The sequence below is a fragment of the Delphinus delphis genome, chromosome 2 (genome assembly GCF_949987515.2).
Source record: "Delphinus delphis chromosome 2, mDelDel1.2, whole genome shotgun sequence".
NCBI classification, from domain to species: domain Eukaryota; kingdom Metazoa; phylum Chordata; class Mammalia; order Artiodactyla; family Delphinidae; genus Delphinus; species Delphinus delphis.
Window position 1 is genome coordinate 16,861,267 of NC_082684.1, and position 21,752 is coordinate 16,883,018.

At 35.2% G+C, this 21,752-nt stretch overlaps 1 non-coding gene across 1 annotated transcript; it reads left to right on the top strand.

Annotated features, from left to right (window-relative positions):
* Positions 1-21,112: 21,112 nt before the first annotated feature.
* On the top strand, positions 21,113-21,194 carry LOC132421359 (small nucleolar RNA SNORD83). The gene has a single exon (XR_009518622.1). It is a non-coding gene; the product is annotated as a small nucleolar RNA SNORD83 (small nucleolar RNA).
* Positions 21,195-21,752: the final 558 nt, after the last annotated feature.

Below are 21,752 nucleotides of genomic sequence, written 5' to 3' on the forward strand. Positions count from 1 at the left end.
TGTCCTTGAAGAGACATGAGAGAGGTCTCTTTGTCTCCATCATGTGAGGACACAGCAGGAGGAAGGCCATTTGCAAGCCAGGAAGAGGGCTCTCACCAGAACCTGCCCATGCTGGCATGCTGATCTTGTATTTCTAGCCTCCAGAACTATGAGAAAATAAATAAATGTTATGTAAGTCACGTCTATGGTATTTTGTTATGGCAGCCCAAGTTAACTAATGCAGTATTCTAGATTAAATTCTTTGTGGGAAAGGATTGGTTTTCTATAAACATGTTTACATACATAAAATATCACATAGATATTTGGTCCTTGATATAGCAGTAGGCCCACTACACACACACACACACACACACACACACACACACACACACACACACGTTGATCAAATTAAAAGATTTTCAAGTAGCTTTAGTAAAAGTGTTGTATTTTATTTTATTTTTTTATTGAAATATAGTTGATTTACAATGCCATGTTAGTTTCAGGTGTACAGCACAGTGATTCTGTTATATATATTCTTTTTCAGATTCTTTTCTTTTATGGGTTATTTCAAAATATTTAGTATAGTTCCCTGTACTATACAGTAGGTCCATGTTGTTTATCTATTTTATATATAGTAGTGTGTACCTGTTAATCTCATCCACCTAATTTATCCCTCCCTCCCTTTCCCCTTTGGTAACCATAAGTTTGTTTCCTATGTCTGTGAGCCTATTTCTGTTTTGTAAATAACAGAATGACATGTTATATGTGGAGTATGAAAAAAAAAAGATACAAATGAACTTATTTAAAACTGTTGTATTTTAATAATTCATTTGGATTATTTGTATTTGATCACCTTATTTGCTGTCCTGATGAAGAGATGTCCTTTCTTCAAGGCAGTGCCAGTTAAAATGTATATCCTTATGCAGTAGCGTGACATGAGAGACTGAATGGATTATAGTTTCTTAAGATATAAATGTAAACAATGTGTATTTATCAGACTCAATCACATGGATAAAAGAGAAACATTCTTTTTTTCCCTCCTAGCATTTAACATTTTTTAATCTTAAAGTTTTTATTTTCGTTTTTATTTTTTGGCTGCATCGGGTTTTAGTTGCAGCATGCGGAATCTTCATTGAGGCATGTGCGATATTTTGTTGTGGCACGCGGGCTCTTTGTTGCAGCTTGTGGGCTTCTCTCTAGTTGTGGCGTGCAGGTTTTCTCTTCTCTAGTTGAGGTGCGTGGGCCCCGTTGTTGTGGCGCGCGGGTTTAGTTGCCCCACAGCATGTGGGATCTTAGTTCCCTGACCAGGGATCGAACCCACATCCCTTGCATTGGAAGGCAGATTCTTTACCACTGAACCACCAGGGAAGTCCCAATCTTAAAGCTTTGAGCCTCTGAGAAAGGACACCACTAAAAGACTAGGTGTGCCCTAACTCTTCATTAAATCCCTAATAATTTCTCTTTGTCGTAAGTATATTTCAAGGCAACTTAGTCTGAAACATGTACGTTGGAGTCAGTCAGCATTTGTTGCCCCTGAAATGGCTTATGCTTTGTCTGCTGCTACATCATTATGGACATTCCAAGATGTCACTGCCCGGTGATCACCACAGAGCAAGTCAAACCACCTTAGACATTATTGAACTTTTCTGGCACACCTTGGGGATGTTAATACCTGGTTTAAAAAATTAAGGACACTCAGATGTCTCAGAAACCAAGCATTTAATTCCCTAGACTCCCCATCAAGTTCCGTTTTCATAGTGATTTCCTCAATTTATGGTTTTTGATTCCACAATAAGAAGGTTCAAATACTGGCTTTATGTGTATTTCTGTTTACACTCTTAACTTTTGAACTTGTAGTGTAATATAATGACTGACCTATTAATAGAATATATAATTTCAGTAATGTTTTAATATAGACTGTCTGTGAATTACTAATTATTAGTAGATTAATGCACCATGAATTTACTGTTAAAACTACAGGTTACAGTGGTTAAAAGTTCTTTGTTGATTTGGAAGGCAATTGGGTGGTATCATAGAGAGTCTCCAGGTCATTGTTTTGAGCATATTTCTTCCTGTGCTATAGATATGTGGATATATTTTCCCCTTAATATGGAGTTTTTCTTAATTCAGCCTATAGAACTTTATAGACATTAATCAGGATTATGCTAAAACGGCATTGCTTTCAAATGTCTTTCTATCACTAATGTCTAATATGTTATCTAATTGATGAGGAGATGAAAGCTAGTTTCAGTAGAATAAAAGCATTTTCCCTTAAGTAATTCTATCTAAATTCTGGCATAATATTAACTATATATATTTAGGATTACTGCAAAAGAATATAGTAACCTTTTCTTTAAAATGTTTTTTGCATTTTCACGTGGTTTCACACTGCCAGTTCCTTGGACCTGATTCAAAATGTCGAAATTCTCCTTGTGTTTCAATCCTGGACTTAAGATAAATTGTTTCTTAGAGAAACTTTTCTTACAGATCCTAAATTTTTTTCTATAAGCTTCTGAAAAAATCAGAGTGTGATTTTAAGTGAAACATAAAGACCATTAGTTTATCAACACAAATTCTCTTCCCTTAATAAGTCAGAATGTCAAGGCTATGGTTAAGATGAGGTTAAATTGTTTAAATCATAACATATTATGTTTACTTTGGAAATAATTATTCTAGTTTTTAAATTATATTATTACAAAAGAAAAAAATTAGGAGTTTTTCAGCACACTGTGTTATTTTGCATAAAATCTTATAATTCCCCACAAATTCTTAAAATACATGAATATGAGCTAAGGAAAAGTTAGTGATATTTTAAATTATTCTGCTCAAGGGAATAGAAGAAATATCTCTAGAAGAATGGATTAGTCATTCATAAATGGAAAAATTTGGTTCCAGCCATTAGAAACAGAGCCAAGGGGAAAAAGCAAATTTCTTGGATTTAAGGACATTTTCAGAGTCTGAATTGACAAGAACAGACATTTCTGAGGTTGCTAGAAGAGTCCTTCCCCCTTGTATGGAGACTGGAATATGTTATCAGACTGCAAAAAGACTCTCCATATTCTCATGTTTTTTAAGGTGAAAAATCTATTTACTTCATCCAAGAATTTTTATAAAATTCTAGCATTTTCTTGGACCAATAATAATATGGTATCAAAATAGATTTTTTTTAAAGTCTTAAAGGCAATATGTAAAACATTGATTACATCATATTTTCAATTTATGACAAGTAATTTGTTTCCACAATAAAATTTACATTTTGTGAATATTTCATCAAGGTTTTTTTTAATTTAATTAATTTATTTTTTATACAGCAGATTCTTATTAATTATCTATTTTATACATATCAGTGTATATATGTAAATCCCAATCTCCCAATTCATCCCACCACCAAGGTATTTAGACCAATCCATTCCTCAGCCTCTGTAGCAAGAGGAGAGCTATTCTAATGTGAGCAATTTAATTTAATCTGCTTTGTCAAACCATGCTTAACATTGAGATAATAGCCCCTGAGATTCTTTTCTCTAAGTTCTGTAGAGAGCTTTTTATTTTCTTAGGCAGTGGTGAGTCTGAAATAATGTTCTCCAAGCAGTTTTTTTTTTTAAATAAATGTCTGTTCTCATAGGCTAATTAAGGAAATGCACTTGTAGCAAAACAGGCAACAGAGATTACAAATTAATTGGTGAGAAATTTCCAGAAAAAAAAAATGATGGAGTGAATTAAAGTGTCAGAGACATTTCTTTCAAAGTTTCCAATGATATGGCCATGAAATCATGTAAAAAAGAAAAAATGCCTCAGGATGCACAATTAATAAGAATAATTTAGTGTATGCTGGAAACCATTAGACTTTTCTATAAGTTTCTAGAGCAATGGCCCAGGATTAAGAGACAAGACTTATAAGAAATATGAGGAATGCCAGAAAGAACACCATTTGGTCAGGACTCAGTTAAAAGATAACAAGACTGACATCTCCTGAACTTGACGTTGGGAGGACACCATAGTCAGCCCTTAAGTACAATTCCAAATACAATTTCAATATCCTTACTTTTTATGAGAGAATATATGTGTTCAAGAGTTGAGGTGACTTACTGTGAGGCATTATGCTATTAATGTTTTTACTAACCCAAGGCCTTTGTCAAAAATCAAGTAGACCTTTCTCCTTTCATTGGGAGTGAAAAAAAACACATTTTTCTATGTTCTGCATGTTCAGTTTGCAGTAGAGAGCTAAAAATTGATGCCAAAATTGTTTCAAAGCTGCTGAATAAGGCAGAAGCTCCCTCTGCAAAAACTTGGCATTGGCCAAGGCCTTTGGATTCTTGAAATGAAGATGAAAGAGAGTTAGAAGATCCCTATAAGCTTCAGTAGGGCTACCCAAGGTTAAGTTGAGCAGGAACTGATAACAAATGATGTTTACCAGGGAAACTCTGTGTTCTGATATCCCAAAGAGTTTCGACTTTGAAGTAAATGGCTCACATTCAAACTCAACCTTGCCAATTACAAGCTGTATGAGACTTGCACAAATTATTCAATCTCTTTGAGCCTCAGGTTTAATATTGGTAGAGTTGTGAATCTCTTAAGATTATGGCCAAGAGCAAAGTGAATACACTTATAAAGGACCTAGTATGGTGCCTGGAACATAGTAGGCACTCAATCAGTGTTTATCCTAACATCTGTATAAACATTTTCATATATATAATCAGGTATTCATTTAAACCCTGTCATAAATTTGTTATCCACGTTTTCAATAATAGCAGTATTTAGACTTGTTTTATAATTACTAAAGGCAGATATAAATCTTCAAACCTTATACTCCATGGGGGCTTTGGAGGAAGGATGATAAGTGCAAATTTCTTTGTCTGAAATAAATCGATTTCCTCTCCATCTTAAACTTTTACTTCTTGTAGGGTGAAAACAGCCACTCCAGTGTTTTCTTTTGCTTCAGAAAGAAAACTGAAGCAATGTATGCTACTCCACCATCATTTCTCATTGTAGAAGCATTAAATTGGAGATTTGGAGGATTACGTAGCCTCCTGTCTTCAGGGGTTGCATCTGATCATTAGCTTGAACTACTTTATGACAATATCTGCAGAAATACTTACTTTGTCACTTTGTCCTTGGTATATGGCCTTTATCCACTAAGAAAGACTGCTGCGACTTGACTGGTTCTTAGTGTCTTGTCTGAAACATTCTGATTTAATGCAATGCCATGGGTGACAGTTTATGCCCCTTCAATAACATGCATGGGAACTTGACTTGGGCTATCCCAAGCCATCTCTCTGAGGTCTCCATGCTGCCGTTTATATTCCACACATCAATTCCACAGTGGGCCGGAGAACTCTGGGAAGCTTGCCAGTTCTCAAGGCAGTCAGACAGGAAGGGGTATACTCTCTTCCATTCCTAATACCCACATTTCTCTGGGGTTCTATTACTCCTCTTAGTGAAGAGAACTGGCTGCAACTTCCCCAACATCTAATACTCTTGATTCCCCTCTAAGTTTTGTTTCTTTGTTTAGCTTAAACTGACTTTTTCTAGCCTGGGCAGTGGTGATAGAATTGGGTCACGTATGCTTTAAATTGTACTTACACTTGAATGTGGCCCAAACAAACACAAGAACTTGATGCTAGTGATGGTTCTACCTGATAAGGTTGCCTTGGAGCAAACCAAGGCCTCTTGTCTCTTGGACCAAAATGGAGCAGGAATTACCACAGGGTAAAAAAGGAATTGCGGACAGGAAATGTGATATGCATAGACTAATACTTCAAAATGTTAGCTTTTTCCATTTTTCTCATTAGAAAATAAATGAAATCTATCTTGAATTAGGACAGTTTTATTTCATCTATCAGCACCTGGCAATAGACTAGCCATTTGACACATTCATGCAAAGTCAGATATCATTTTTCTATTTTTCTCTTATGGACAAATAACAAAATTGGGGATTAGATACCTAACTAGAAGCAATCAATTCCTAAAAGATTAATTTGGCAAACCAAAAGTTATAAGCAAGGTAAACATTATGTTGCTATCCATATAAGACCATAAGATCCAAATAGCATGACTTCAGGTTAAAATATTACTTGCATGGAGTGATTATGGTTTTTGGAGGTATGGATAGTGAAATATTTGTACACGGGAAATGTTTGAAAATCTCAATTCATAAGATATGTCTTTTATATTCACATGAGGGTGGTAATACATTTATTATAAGTCCCAAATACTGAATCGGATATATGAATGAAAATTATTTATTCCTAATCCAAAATTCAAATTTAACTGGGCATCCTCGATTTTATCTCTCAGCCCCATCCTCATTTCACAGGTGAAAAATCTGAGGCACAAGTGAATATATATCCCAATCTGCACATGTCTAATAACTGGATTATTCCAGATATACTCATCAAATAAGATCCCTGGTTAATCCCTACTAAACTTTGTTTCTTCAATTGTCTTTCAGAAAAATGGTTAATCTCAATTCATATTTATTAAAAATCTCTTAACATCCCTGCTCAACAGTGCTTAAGCACAGTGAGGGCCACATTTTAAAGAACTCTCCCCACACTAGATTTATCTCCTGTGTCACTTGTAATTGGAAAACTTGCAGTTTCCAAACATTTTTTTCCCACTTCCTTTCTAGTTCATTCAAATATCCCTCATTTGGGGTCTTTCTCTCAAAACTTTACCAAAACGTTTCAACAAAGCACAGCCGGAACTCTAATCTACTCATACAAATGCTGATTATCCCCCAACCTATTTCATAATATGGGCAGATATATTGCACTGATGATAATATCAGCTCTGTGATAATACTCTGAAAACAACTTTATCACCCACTAAACGCTTGAGCTCTTCAAACTGGTTTCCAGCCACTTAGTTTCCTAGTTTTCCTGTCTCTGCAGCCTCTTCTTAGAAGCAGGACTGTGACTGAGTTTTCTGTGACTCTCCATTTGCAGTAAATCGTGATTAGATTCACATTTTTTATAAAGTGATATTTGTGTTCAAGTCTCAGTTTCTTCTTCAATGTTACTTTTTGTACATGGTTTAGGAATTTCCAGTCCAAGAGTTTTGCCCCTGACATGCTTTATATAATAGTTTGTGAGTACTCATGGGTTATAACCAGAAACCTTCTGGAATCAGACACATTTACAACAGACAAATAATTGGCCTCCCTCTGCAAATATTTTACAAAATGTTTATGGTACATTTTAGATGAGGGTATTTCCTGCATGTATATTATTAATAATCCTGGTGCATGTAATAATCTTTACTGATAATAGTTTATTACTATATCAATATATAGTGGGTGTTTATAATGTTTCTGTCACTACACTAAGTAATTTCTCTACATAATATCATTGAAGTCTCATAATAATCCTCTTGGGTTGATTGCAGTTATTCATTTTATATATGAGGAAACTGAGTCTCAGCCAAAATTATATAGCTAGTAAGAGGAAGAGCAGGAATTCTAACTGAGCCAGGGACCTTCACCATGGTATAATACTGTGTTATTTATCAATACAAAATATTCCTCCCATTTGTAGATGATGTATATGTCAGCATATGCGACCTCCTCACAAACCTTTCTCTGGATGCTGTTGGTAAGAAGGTAGAAGAGGCCACTGTCCATCACTCTCTGCTCTGGGTTGGGAGTTACTTCCACCAGCACACCTGGCATTTAGGGGCAGTTTCCTCAGGTTAGCCCTTTGAAGGTGGAGTACTATGCCAATAGAATCCACATGTAAACCCATCAGATGTAGCACAGATCACCTGAAGAGTGAGCCTTGAGTAGAGGGGAAGAAGCCTATCACTGCCAACATCGTTTCCACAAAATGTCTTGAATTTTCCACTCATCTCTCCTGCAGAAAACTTCTTACTTCTTATTGACCTACAAACCCAGGGAGTTAACATTCAACTTAGAGCATCCCAACTAATTCAGTTTTCCACTCCATAACAAACGTTTTCTGCTTGTTATATATATATATATTTTTTTTTTTTGAACACCTATTTTGCTTAGCACCCTAGGTGGGAAAACTCTATACAAAGAGGTGTTAAGCAAATTGTCCAAGGCAGTGCAGCAAGTAAGGGCAGAATCCAGGGCTTCAAACACTCTAGCACTATGCTATGCTGCTAGCATAATGTCTTTAAGCTCTCCTTCTTATATCATAACCTCCTTGTTCCTTTTAATATAACAGGTACTTAAAACATAGTATATCAAACATATTTTGGTATAACAAGAGTGGAATTCAATTTACTTTCGAATCACTGTGGCATCTTCATAAGTGGATCCATTTCTAGAATGTCTAGAAAGACTTGTATTAAATAGTTAAGGCTCTAACATTTTTTTGTAAAAAGATCATGAACAATGAAGAAAGCATCACAGTAGAATATTTTTTTTCCTTTTTAAAATGTTATTATATTTACTTTTTTAAAACTGAGATATAATTGGTATGTAACATTATGTTAGTTTCAGGTGTACAACATAATGATTCAATATATGTATATATCGCAAAATGGTCACCACAATAAGTCTAAATAACATCCGTCACACACATTTCTTTCTTGTGATGCTAACTTTTAAGATCCTTTCTTAAGAGAGTATTTTTACATTTTTTATCTATTTTACAACCGGAAGTTTGTACCTTTTAACCACCTTTGCCCATTTCACATATCTTTGAGTTCATTTATCTTTCCAAATTTCACATATAAGTGAGATCATACAGTATTCGTCTTTTTCTGTCTGACTTATTTCACTTAGCATAATGTCTTCAATGCCTACCCATGTTGTCCCAAATGACAGAATTTCCTTCTTTTCAATGGCTGAATAATATTCCATTGGATGTGTACGTACATACACATACACATATAATCACATTTTCTTTATCCATACCTTCGTCAGTGGATGTAGGTTGCTTCCAAGTCTCTGCTATTTTTTTTTTTTAAGAAGATGTTGGGGGTAGGAGTTTAGTTATTTATTTATTTTTGCTGTGTTGGGTCTTTGTTTCTGTGCGAGGGCTTTCTCTAGTTGTGGCAAGCGGGGACCACTCTTCATCGCGGTGTGCGGGCCTCTGACTATCGCGGCCTCTCCTGTTGTGGAGCACAGGCTCCAGATGCGCCGGCTCAGCAGTTGTGGCTCACGGGCCCAGTCGCTCCGCGGCATATGGGATCCTCCCAGACGAGGGCTGGAACCGTATCCCCTGCATTAGCAGGCAGACTCCCAACCACTGGGCCACCAGGGAAGCCCCTCTGCTATTTTAAGTAATGCTGCAACGAACATGGGGATGCATTATATCTTTTCGAGTGAGTGTTTTTGCTTCCTTTGGATAAGCACCCAGAAGTGGAATTGCTGAATCATGCAGTAGTTTTTAAAAATTTTTTTGAGGACCCTCCCTACTGTTTTCCATAGTGGCTGCACCAATTTACATAACCACCAACAGTACACAAGTGTTCCCTTTCCTCCACATTCTTGCCATCACTTGTCATCTCTTGAATTTATGATAATAGGCATTCTAACAGGTGTGAGGTGATAGCTCACTGTGGTTTTGATTTGCATTTCCTTGATGTTTAATGATTGTGAGCACCCTTTTATGTACCTGCTGGTCATCTGTATATTTTCTTTGGAAAAACGTCCATTCAGATCTCCTGCTTATTTTTAAATCGGATTGTTTATTCTTTTGCTGTTGAGTTGCATGAGCAGAATATTTAATAAACTTTCAGTAGATGGTAATCCTTCAATATTTACAATGGCCAGAGGATTATTAGATGTATCTTAGAATGTAAACATAAATTTAACCCCAAATCCTGTAAATTGCTGTTTCCTTGCAGTTTCCTTAAGACAAAGTTTTCTTTATAATGTTCATATTATAGAAATTCATTTTCTATAGCTTTAGCAAGAGTATCACAAAGTATTTTATGAACTCTGATGAGTGTGTTTTAACATTAGTCACATTAGCTATTTTCCTGAAAGGTTTTCATCTACTTGGACATGTGTTTACAAGATAAGTAATAAAGTGTTTTATTTGTATATGAAGAACCCTTTTGAAAGCCAGATTGAAAACACATTTAAATGCACAAAATCTTCACTTCCTCCTTTCTTTCAGCATTCACTGAAATTTGCTTAAATAATCAGTGTTGTGTTCAATGTACATCATTTTTGAAGAACATCCAATGGAAATTAGCATTTTAAATTCAGTGCTTTTTGCCTTATTATAATGAAATTCTAATTATTTAGATAATATGCATAAAATGGACAATTTGCATTTAAGAATTTGAGTTTAAACTCCTGACTATGTAATTGGGCATGATTCCCTCCCCCACAACTCCAAGTTATAAAGGAAGAGAATATCCATCTATGAGTTATGATAATTGCAACTGGAAGGAAGTTAAAACCACCTTTAATTTAAATAAAATCAATAAAAAGAGCTGTCAAAATCTGCTTGAGCTCATCTCATGAATATCCTCTAAAATCATGCTTAGAATGTTTGTCCTTTACTCAGAGTGTAAACAGAGTTAGTGTTTATTATTAGGTGGGCCAAAAAGTGCCTTTGGTTTTTTAAGTGAAAATAAAAGACACATTTTTCATTTTCACCAAGAATTTTATTGAACAACGTATTCACCCTTTTGTTCCACTACCTTCTGCCTTTTTTCAGGCAACTTCATAATTCCATCTTCCCCAAACTTTTTATCTTTTTGAGCAAAGAACTATTCCAGGTGCCTTTTACAGTCTTCCAGGGAATTGAATTTTTTCCTTTAAGAGAATTTTGTAAAGACCGAAATAAATGGAAATCGGAGGGTGCAATATCTGGTGAATATGGCAGATGAGTCAGAACTTCCCAGCCAAGCTGTAACAGTTTTTGCCTGGTCATTGAATAAACATGCAGTCTTGCGCTATCCTGATGGAAGATTATGCATTTTCTGTTGAGTGATTGACGCTTTTCATTGAGTGCTGCTTTCAATTGGTCTACTTGGGAGCAGTACTTGTTGGAATTAATCGTTTGGTTTTCTGGAAGGAGCTCATAATAGAGGACTCCCTTCTAATCCCACCACATACACAACATCACCTTCTTTAGATGAAGACTGGCCTTTGGTGTGGTTGGTGGTTGTTCCTTTCGCTTGCCCCACTTCCATTCCACATTGTTGTACAGTATCCACTTTGCATTACCCGTCAACATTTATTTTATAAACGGAACTTTTTCATTACATTAAGTGCAGAATCGCACACGGAAATACAGTCAAGAAGGTTTTTTTCGCTTAACCTATGTGGAGCCCAAACATCAAAGCGATGAACATAACCAAGCTGGTGCAAATGATTTTCAACTTGATTTGGATATTTTGAGTATGTCAGCTATCTCCCACATGGCATAATGTTGATTGTTCTCAATTATTGTTTTGATTTGGTTGCTATCAACTTCAACTGGTCTACCCAACCATGGAGCATCATACAGCAAGAAATCTCCAGTGTGAAACTTCACAAACCACTTTTGACATTTTTGATCAGTCACAGCACCTTCTGCGTACACTGCACAAATCTTTCTGTGCATTTCAGTTGCATTTTTACCTTCCTTGAAATAATAAAGCATAATATGCTGAAAATGAAGTTTTTTTCCTTCCATCTTCATTTTAAAATGGCTACACAAAAATTCACCAATTTTGATAAGTCCTTTTTTAAATGCACACTGATATGACAGCTGTCACATACAATCTAACGAAATTGTTCCAAATGAAGTTAAAGACAACTAAGTGCTACTAAGTGCCATCTTACAGAAAAAAACAAACGAAACTTTTGGCCCACTCAGTACAAAATCAATTTAAATTATTTTACGTATTGATAAAATATCTACCAATCCAATCAATGTAGATATGATTCCCCCAAATCAAAAACTCCCAAGCCACTTACACTAGAGTCCAATTGGGAGGAAAACCAAGCCTAGGAGATTGCAATTGCTCCTATAAATAAGGGAGGAATCCTCGAAACGATGTAGTTGTACATGTGCTCCACACTTTAGAAAATATGCAGCAGGACCCCCACATACTCATTATTTGAAGAGCAATAAGGTATATTAAATGATTTAATAAGGGACTACTAACCCTGTTTAAAATATGTGAGCATGTGGGAATGACAAAGTCTTCCAATAATCTACCTCTTTATTCAAAAAAGTGAGAATACTGATGGCATAATTGTCCAAATCAACTTTTTCAGAACTCTGGAAATGAACTGAAGGCCTGCAAAAATCCAAGGAGTGTTTACTCAAGAAACATAGTTGAATCTCAAGAAGAACAGTGGGCTTTGTGTCATTTTAACATATTCCCATCCCTTTCTCTCCAGGTCTAAGTAGTCTTGAAAACAAAAGGTTGATAATCATGGTAACCTCGTAAACCAGCAGCCCAACAGCCACTGGAGTGGCACAATGGAGTGCTCTCTCACCACTGGCTGACCTTGAGGCTTTGCACATGCTGGAACAAAAAACAAAAAAAGCAAAGTAGTTTGCTGCCTGAGTTTGAAGGCATGCCCAAACTTGCATATAGAGGCCCTCAACAGACTGGGAAATGTGTGGTTTCAAAGCATTTGAGGAAATCTCTGACCAATAATTAGCCTACCATTTGCCAACCGAGCACAGACTTCAGTGAACACGTATGACAAAAAAATACTGACTTCACAGAATTAGTTCAGGAAAGTCACTAAACAAATACCACTGCTTCCAACAACAGCAAACAACAACACAAAAAACTCCTGGGGGGATGCTCAGAGTTTCATATTTGCCACATCATATTATTTTAAATTTCCATGTTCTTTATCAAAAACATGAGACAAAAAAAAATTACAAAAAAACCCCAAAAACCAAGAATATATGGCCCATATACAGGCAAAAAAAAAAAAAAAGTCAAAAGAAACTGTCCCTGAGGAAGTCAACATTGGACTTAACTAAACAGATTTTAAATCAACTATTTTAAATATGTTCTAAGAACTAAAGAAAGCAATATCTAAGGATGAAAAGAAAGTATTAGAATGATGTCTCACAAAATACAGAGTAGCAGTAGAAAAAAGAACCACACTGAAATTCTGGGGTTGAAAATTACAACAATAATAAAACTTTCCAAATATGATTTTATGTATATATATACACAGACACACAGACACACAGACACACACACACACACACACACATACATATATATATTTAAGAAGAAACTTCAAGTAAGATAAGCTAAAATAAGTGCACATCTAATATACAAATGCAAAAGAATAAAATTGGACCCTTATTTTATACCATATATAGAAATTTAATTCAAAATGTATTAAAGACCTAAATGTAAGCTCTAAAACTCAAACTTCTAGAAGAAAACATAGGGCAAACGTTCATGACATTGAACTTGGCAATGGTTTATTGGCTGTGACACCGAAAGCACAAGCACAAAAGTATAAATAGACAAATGGGACTACATAGAATTTAAATATTTTTCTGCATCAAAGGACAAAATCAACAGAAGGAAAAGGCAAGCTACAGATTGGGAGAAAATATTTGCAAATCATATATCCAATAAGGGGAAAATATTCAGAATATATAAAGAACTCCTACAACTCAACAAATAAAAAGTCGAATAACCAAATTAAGAAATGGACAAAGAAATTGAAGAGACATTTCTCTAAAGTTGATATTTCAGATATTAACAAGCATTTTAAAATTGCCCAAAGGTCAAAAAAGTGACTATAATTGTACTTTAAAGTAAAGACAGCTTATAATAAGACTGCAGAGTAATTCATAAACATATCAACATATGGTGTTAACTCATTTTATTTCCTAGACTTAGTGTCTAAAGATGTTAGCCAGTTTCCATGTATAGTAAAGCAGCATGCTAAAATACTTTTGTTCAGTTCTGTATGTGTAAAAATAGTAGTGTGTTCTCTGATGGTTACCTGGTATGAAAAATAAAGGCTTATTGCCACAAAAATCTCAAATTAAAAAAAAAATTAAGTTATACAAAGATACAAAGTTATTTCTCAGATCATAGTGGAATGAAATTGGAAATCAGTAATATAAGAAAATTTGAGAAATTCACAAATGTTCGGAAATTAAGCAGCATATTACTAAATAAGTAATGATCAAAAATTAAATCAAAAGGAAAATTAGAAAATACTTTGAGATGCATGTAAATGAAGAAACAATATATCAAAACTTACAGAATGCAATAAAAATACTTAGAAATTGATAGTTTTAAATATCTATGTAGAAAATCTCAAATCAATAACTAACCTACCTTAAGAAACTAGAAAAAGCAAACTAAACTCAAAACAGCAAAATGAAGGGAATAGTAAAGATTAGAGCAGAAATTAATGAAATAGAGAATAGAAAAAAATTAGAGAAAATCAATAAAACAAAAATTGGCTCTTTGAAAAAAAGAAACAAAATTGACAAACTTTAAGCTAGATTGACCCAAAGAAAAACATAGAAGACTGAAATGACTAAAATAAGGAATGAATTGATTTTTGACAAGGGGGCCAGAATAATTCAAAAGGAAAAGAATAGGCTATAACAGACTGTTGGCCAACTGGATATCTACATGCAAAAGAATGAGTTTGAAATCCTTCTCACACCACATACAAAAATTAATTTGAAATGGTTCAAAGATCGAAATGTGAAAGCTAAAATCACAAACTCTTAAAAGAAAACATGGGTGAACATTTTCATAACATTGCATTAGGCAGTGATGTTTTGAAGGATGAGACCAAAGCACAAGCAAAAAAGAAAAAAAAAATAAATAAAGTGAGATTCATCAAAATTTAAAAAAACTTTTGTTTTTCAAAGAATGCCAGGGACTTCCCTGGTGGAACAGTGGTTGGGAGTCCACCTGCCGATTCAGGGGACACGGGTTCGTGCCCCGGTCTGGGAGGATCCCACGTGCCGTGGAGCAGTTGGGCCTGTGAGCCATGGCCTCTGAGCCTGCGCGTCCGAAGCCTGTGCTCCGCAGCAGGAGAGGCCACAGCAGTGAGAAGCCTGCGTACTGCAAAAAAAAAAAAAAAAAAAAAAAAGAATGCCAGTAAGAAAGTGAAATGACAACCCACAAAATAGAAGAAAGTATTTGCAAACTATATATCTTGTGAAGTACTCGCACTCAATATGTAAAGGACACAATCACCAGAGCAATAAAAAGAAAAATAACATAATTAAAACATGACAAAAGGATTTGAATATTTTTCCAAAGAAGATACACCAGTGATCAATAAGCACACAAAAAAATTCTCAGCATCATTAGTCATTAGGAAAATTCAAATCAAAACCATAATGAGATATCACTTTACATCTACTGTGATGACTAATCAAAAAGACCAGTAACAACAAGTGTTGGAGAGGATGTAGAGAAATTGAATCCCTTATACACTGCTGGTTGGAATGTAAAATGGTAAAACTGCTTTGGAAAATGGTTTGGCAATTCCTCAAAAAGTTATATACAGAGTTACCCTATGACCCAGCCATTCCAATTCTGGCTACACATCCACAGAGAATTGAAAACAGATGTCCACAAAAGAACTTGTACCTGGATGTTCATAACATCGCTGTTCATAAGAACTGAAATGTGGAAAGAACCCAAATTCAGTTGGCAAGTGAACAAAATGTAATACAGCCATATAATAGAATATTATTCAGACACAAAAAGGAATGATGTACTGGTATGTGATACAACAGGGGAGAATTTTTAAAACATCATGGCAAAGGACCCAGGCCAGACACAAAAGGTCACGTATTGAATAATTCCATTTATGATTCTGAAGGGTCCAGCAAAGGTAAATTAATAGAGCCAGAAAATATACTAGTGTTTGCCAGAGGCTGGATGAAGGTGGAGGGAGGGGGTATGGAGTGTAATTGCTAATGGGTATGCAGTTTCTTTTTCTTTTTTAAATTAATTTGTATTGGAGTATTGTTGCTGTACAATGTTGTGTTAGTTTCTACTGTACAGCAGAATGAATCAGCTATACATATTCATATATCCCCTCTTTTTGGATTTCCTTCCCATTAGGTCACCACAGTGCATTAAATAAAGTTCCCTATGCTATATAGTATGTTCTTATTAGTTGTCTATTTTATATGTTGTATCAATAGTGTATATGTGTCAATCCCAATCTCCCAATTCTTCCCACCGCCCTTTCCCCATTCATATCCATATATTTGTTCTCTACATCTGTCTCCATTTCTTTTTTTTTTTAATTTACTTATTTATTTATTTATTTTTGGCCGTGTTGGGTCTTCGTTTCTGTGCAAGGGCTTTCTCTAGTTGCGGCGAGTGGGGGCCACTCTTCATCGCGGTTCACGGGCTTCTCACTGTCGCGGTCTTCTCTTGTTGCAGAGCACAGGCTCCAGACACGCAGGCTCAGTAGCTGTGGCACACGGGCTTAGTTGCTCCACGGCATGTGGGATCTTTCCAGACCAGGGCTCGAACCCATGTCCCCTGCATTGGCAGGCAGATTCTCAACCACTGTGCCACCAGGGAAGCCCTGTGTCTCCATTTCTGCTTTGCAAGTTAGATCATCTATACCATTTTTCTAGATTCCACATATATGCGTTAATATACAGTATTTGTTTTTCTCTTTCTGACTTACTTCACTCTGTATGACATTCTCTAGGTCAATCCACATCTCTACAAATGAGCCAATTTCATTCCTTTTTAGGGCTGGTAATGTTCGATTGTATATATGTTCCACATCTTTATCCATTCCTCTGTCAATGGACATTTAAGTTGCTTCCATATCCTGGCTATTGTAAATACTGCTATAATGAATATTGGGATACATGTGTCTTTTTGTATTATGGTTTTCTCTAGGTATATGCCCAGTAGTGTAACTGCTGAGTCATACGGTAATTCTAATTTTAGTTTTTTTAAGGAACCTCCATACTGTTTTCCAAAGATCAGAAAGAGAAATTAAAGAAACAATACCATTTACCATTTCAACAAAAAGAATAAAATACCCAGGAATAAACCTACCTAAGGAGGCAAACGACCTGTATGGGGAAAACTATAAGATAATGATGAAAGAAACCAAAGATGACACAAACAAATGGAGAGATATACCGTGTTCTTGGATTGGAAGAATTAATATTGTGAAAATGACTATACTACCCAAAGCAATCTACAGATTCAATGCAAACCCTATCAAATTACCAATGGCATTTTTCACAGAACTAGAACAAAAAATTTTACAATTTGTATGCAGTTTCTTCTTAAAGTGATGGAAATGTTCTGGAATTATAGTGGCCATGGTTGTACAACGTTGTGAATATACTAAAACCACTGGTAAATCACAAATAAAGCAATGAACTTCATGTATTCAATAGAAAAATGTGTTATGACTCCTTTCATTTAATTATTAGGGAAAAGAATCAGTAACAAGACTGACTGACTCACCAAAAATTACTTTCCTAATAAAATTGTGACATAGCATTGTCTTGAAATTATTAAAATCAGATGATGAAGAACTAATGCCTTGTCATATAAATGTAAATTCTATACATTTCTAGGTTTCAAATTCCAAGATGCATGTTAGGACTGGGATCCATTCTTTAAAAAGAACCTTGTAGAAGGCACTTGCAGCCCATTAATAGAAATAATCATTAAAATATTACAACCTCAAATACATGTGTATATCTGTGCAACTCAGGGTAAAAGGAAGAAACATCAGGCGCTAAGCACACAGAGCAGCAAACTATCTTATACACAACAGATAAAGAGGTAAAATCTTAAGAAGCTATATAAATGGATAAAATGGGTATCACCAACTGGGTCAGAAGAAAGCAAAGCCAATCTAGGCTTGACTGTTTGAAAAAGATTACAGTGTGTTTGCTTCCCTATCTAGGAAACTTGGAAAGGAAAAAAGAATTGACTTGTTCTCCCCTTTGAAATAACTATTCACAAACACAGTATCATAAGCTACAACTTAGGACCTGTCTTTGGAAAGAGTGTATAAACATTCTCAGATTACTTTACTTGAGTTGATGGCTTTACCTTTCTTTATCTTGTCAATCAGCTTCTTACTACCTCTCTCCTTCTAAGCTGATTTGGATTTCAGCCCATTCTGTGTAGTGGACATTATATTTTTGGCCTAATTAATATCCGTTTCCGTGTCTTTTGGAAGCAGCTCCCTGGTATTCCTTTGAGAAACAGTCTCTCCCAGTATCTGTGCTCTTCAAGTCATTGCCAATCAGAGTCTCAACTCCCGTAACCGAGAGTGGGTGAGTGAGTGAGTGAGTGAAGTGTAGACCTCAGACTCTCCAGGAATCATCAGTCTGTATCTGGGAGGCATAAGGTAGATAAATGCTGCCCGTTCATCACTTCTGCCAGTCCCCAAAGGGAATTATTGCCCACTTATTTCTAATAGGTCCTTAGAACAGGGCCCTGTTTTGTAGAAGTTCTAGTTCTTCTGTATATTCTTTGATCCATTGAACATCTTCTTATCCTTTCAGCAAATTTCTTCCTTGGGCTGAATTTACCCATACATTACCGTGTTTCTGGTCGCTTGAATCACATTATTCCCCTTCAATTTAGGATTTTAGACACTGCTTACACCATCTAGGTTTATCTATCAACACAGTGAGAGATGGGGAAATTATTCTAGCATCCTGGAAGTAAGTCTGAAATCAGTATTGTTATTTCAGAATCACCTTCCACTGTTACCTGCCTCCTTAGTATAGACAGTTAAGAGAGGCCAGAAGAGAAACCAGATATTCTTTAAAATTTATTTTTCCTTGTGGTATGTTTTTATTCTTTCATTGGTTTGAAAAATAAAAACCAATTATCTATGTGGGATAGAGGGGTATGTGAATATACATATATATGTGTATATATATATATATATATATATATGCATACATATACATGTATATTTATATTGTATATATAAAATGTACATTCACTAGTTCAATGGCAATATAAAAATTAATCGTTAGAAAAGAAAGTATGTTTTCTTTGATTTATTAATTTAAAACCAATGAATGAATTTTGTACAGTCATCTTTTGGTCCCATTCCTATAATTCTGAGTAACTTCCTGGAAAGCCTTAACAATCTGATTATCTGTTAAATTATACCAGTGTTATTTTATTAATTCAGAATGTTCGTTATTCAATGCAAAGCTTTGATATTATGGCAAACGGCATTTCTACAGGAGGATTTCCTATCTAATGATGGAGAAATTTAGATGATTTATTCTATTTTATTCTGAAAAATTAAAAAAAATGCCATTAAGATGGCTTTCAGTGAAAGACAATGACACAGAGAGAATATTAAAATAAAAATAAAATATAATGGGGAAATAAATAAGACTGTGGAAAGATGACAGTACTCCAACCGAGCCAAAGTTTTTTATTGTATGGGGGCAGAAAGTTAAGCAATTGCTTTAATTATGGTAACTAAAACAATATTGAAATATGGTATATTATCTAATTCACATTACCTTAACTAAGAAAGCTCAGCATGAAAGAAAAATTTTTCCCTGCCTATGAATTCTTTAAAGATATTTTCACATTAATTTTATATGAGACAATGGATCACATAATTGACAATGTCTCCAGTCTTTCTATCAATTAGGAGTCTTTCAGGTGCAAGTGGCAAAAGAAGCTAAGAAACAAATCAAAATTCACTGCCTCCCTTAATTGCAAGTCAAAAAGCAGATTGACTGGACTCAGGCCTTGAACTAGGTGAGCAAGATGTATTTCTTCATTCTTTTCCACCTGTGTTGTTTTCATTTCCCTGTCATCACAAGATGGCTTCTGGGCGTTTCCAGGCTGAAACCCTGCAGCCAAGAGTCTTTCCAGTCAAAATCTTCATTTGTCTCTTTAAACCTGATAATATGCTGATCTCTCTTATGGCCACTCCATCCAGGAGCGTGAGATCCCTCTACTTAGGGATGGTACTGGCTCCACTGAAAGAACATGGATGAGACTGAGGGAGAGAGAGCCTCCCAGTGAGAGATTGGGAAATTAGGATGAAGGTAACCATTTCTTTGTCTTTTTCCATTTAAATTTTTGGAAAAGTTTTCTATATTCACAAATATTTCATGTTGTTATTGTATATGTATTCATTTTTGTTGTTTCTGCAACTAATATATTGTTGAATCTCCTATCTAGAGCAACATGACACAGCACAGAGAATGCATACATGTGAAGATAGAGGCAAAGGGGTGTCAGATGAGGCCATAATTCTTTGAAACTTTGCACCAATCTTTGGATTTCTACTGGCCATGGACTGTTCTGGTTCTTGATAGGGGATCCCCCAGCTGAATTGTGATTTTTACTTACATTTTGAGTCATAGCAGTATTGGCAATGGCATGTGGAATGGGACTTGGTAAACTAGAAACACATTTTTTGAACAACTGAAACTAGTTTGAGGAAGATCTTATGGAAAAAACTGAACAAACATTTTGGCCAACCCAATATATCTCTTTTTCCTCAATTGATATTTGAAGTCATAAAAAAGCAAATATGGGTAAAACATAGTAAGAAATTATAAAACATATCCACCAATACTTGAATCTTACTATAGCACAATAGCTGTACAGTAAACGTACGTTTTGTCAAATTGAATCTTGAACAAGTATAATTACTTATGGAGGTGATACAAGATCATTATTAAAAGCTGGTTTTGTCAGCAGGATGCAGGCATTCTAGGAGCTCTGACCTCAATATATATGTAAATGTGCGAGTTAAATTCTTAAATGTAGCTCTCAGATCTGACAAAAGTCAAAACCATCTTAAAAATAATGCTGACTACATTGAATAAAATGTTGTTCTTAGGTCTTCTACAATTATACAACATATAACATGATTTATTTATTTTTTTACTTATTTTTTTTTTTTTGCGGTACGCAGGCCTTTCACTGCTGTGGCCTCTCCCATTGCAGAGCACAGGCTCTGGACGCGCAGGCTCAGCGGCGTGTGGGATCTTCCCAGACCGGTGCACGAACCTGTGTCCCCTGAATCAGCAGGTGGACTCTCAACCACTGCGCCACCAGGGAAGCTCAACATTTTTAATATATCATCTTCATATTTTCCATTAAAGATTCCTTAGACTTTTTTTCTGTTGGAATATGTTCATTTTTATTTTTTAAAATCAGTAGATAATTTGTGATATGCTGAAGAGACACAAATACCAGCTCTTTAGGCTATTGATATTTTCACTTTAAATTGTGAGCTCATAGAATGCAGGGTCCACATTTGTATCTCTCACACTTAACTGATGCCTTGAACATCACAGCCGTGCAATAAATGACTTTGAACTTAACAGAAATAAGACTAAGGAGCCAATTGTGCATTCCTGGTACTTCATACTTAACAACTGCATCAGCCCATTTCCAACACATTTTGTTACCTGATACTTTTTAATATGTGTATAAAAAATCAATACATGATTTGTGATACTTTTAATGGATACTAAACTAACAAAAGAGCTTTACTTTATCAGACAAATTAGGGCCTGGCACAGATTTAATAAATGTTTATTGAATGAATTCATTTCAAAGTCACCTTGAATCTGGAACAATCGTTGTTTTGTAAAATTCCTGGATACAAACAAATCAGGCATAAAATATATATAACATATTTAGTGTTTTATCTTTAGTCAAAGGTTTATGGCACGCCAAAGCAAACACAAACCAAGTCACCTTGCAAGGCCATAAATTGGAGGACTGGATGAGCTTGAGTTATAATTTGATTTAATTTATGTAAAATTTCTTCACTAAGATGTCAGAGATTCATTCATTAGGTGACAGGATCCAGAGCAAATAGACTCTATTGTAAGAAA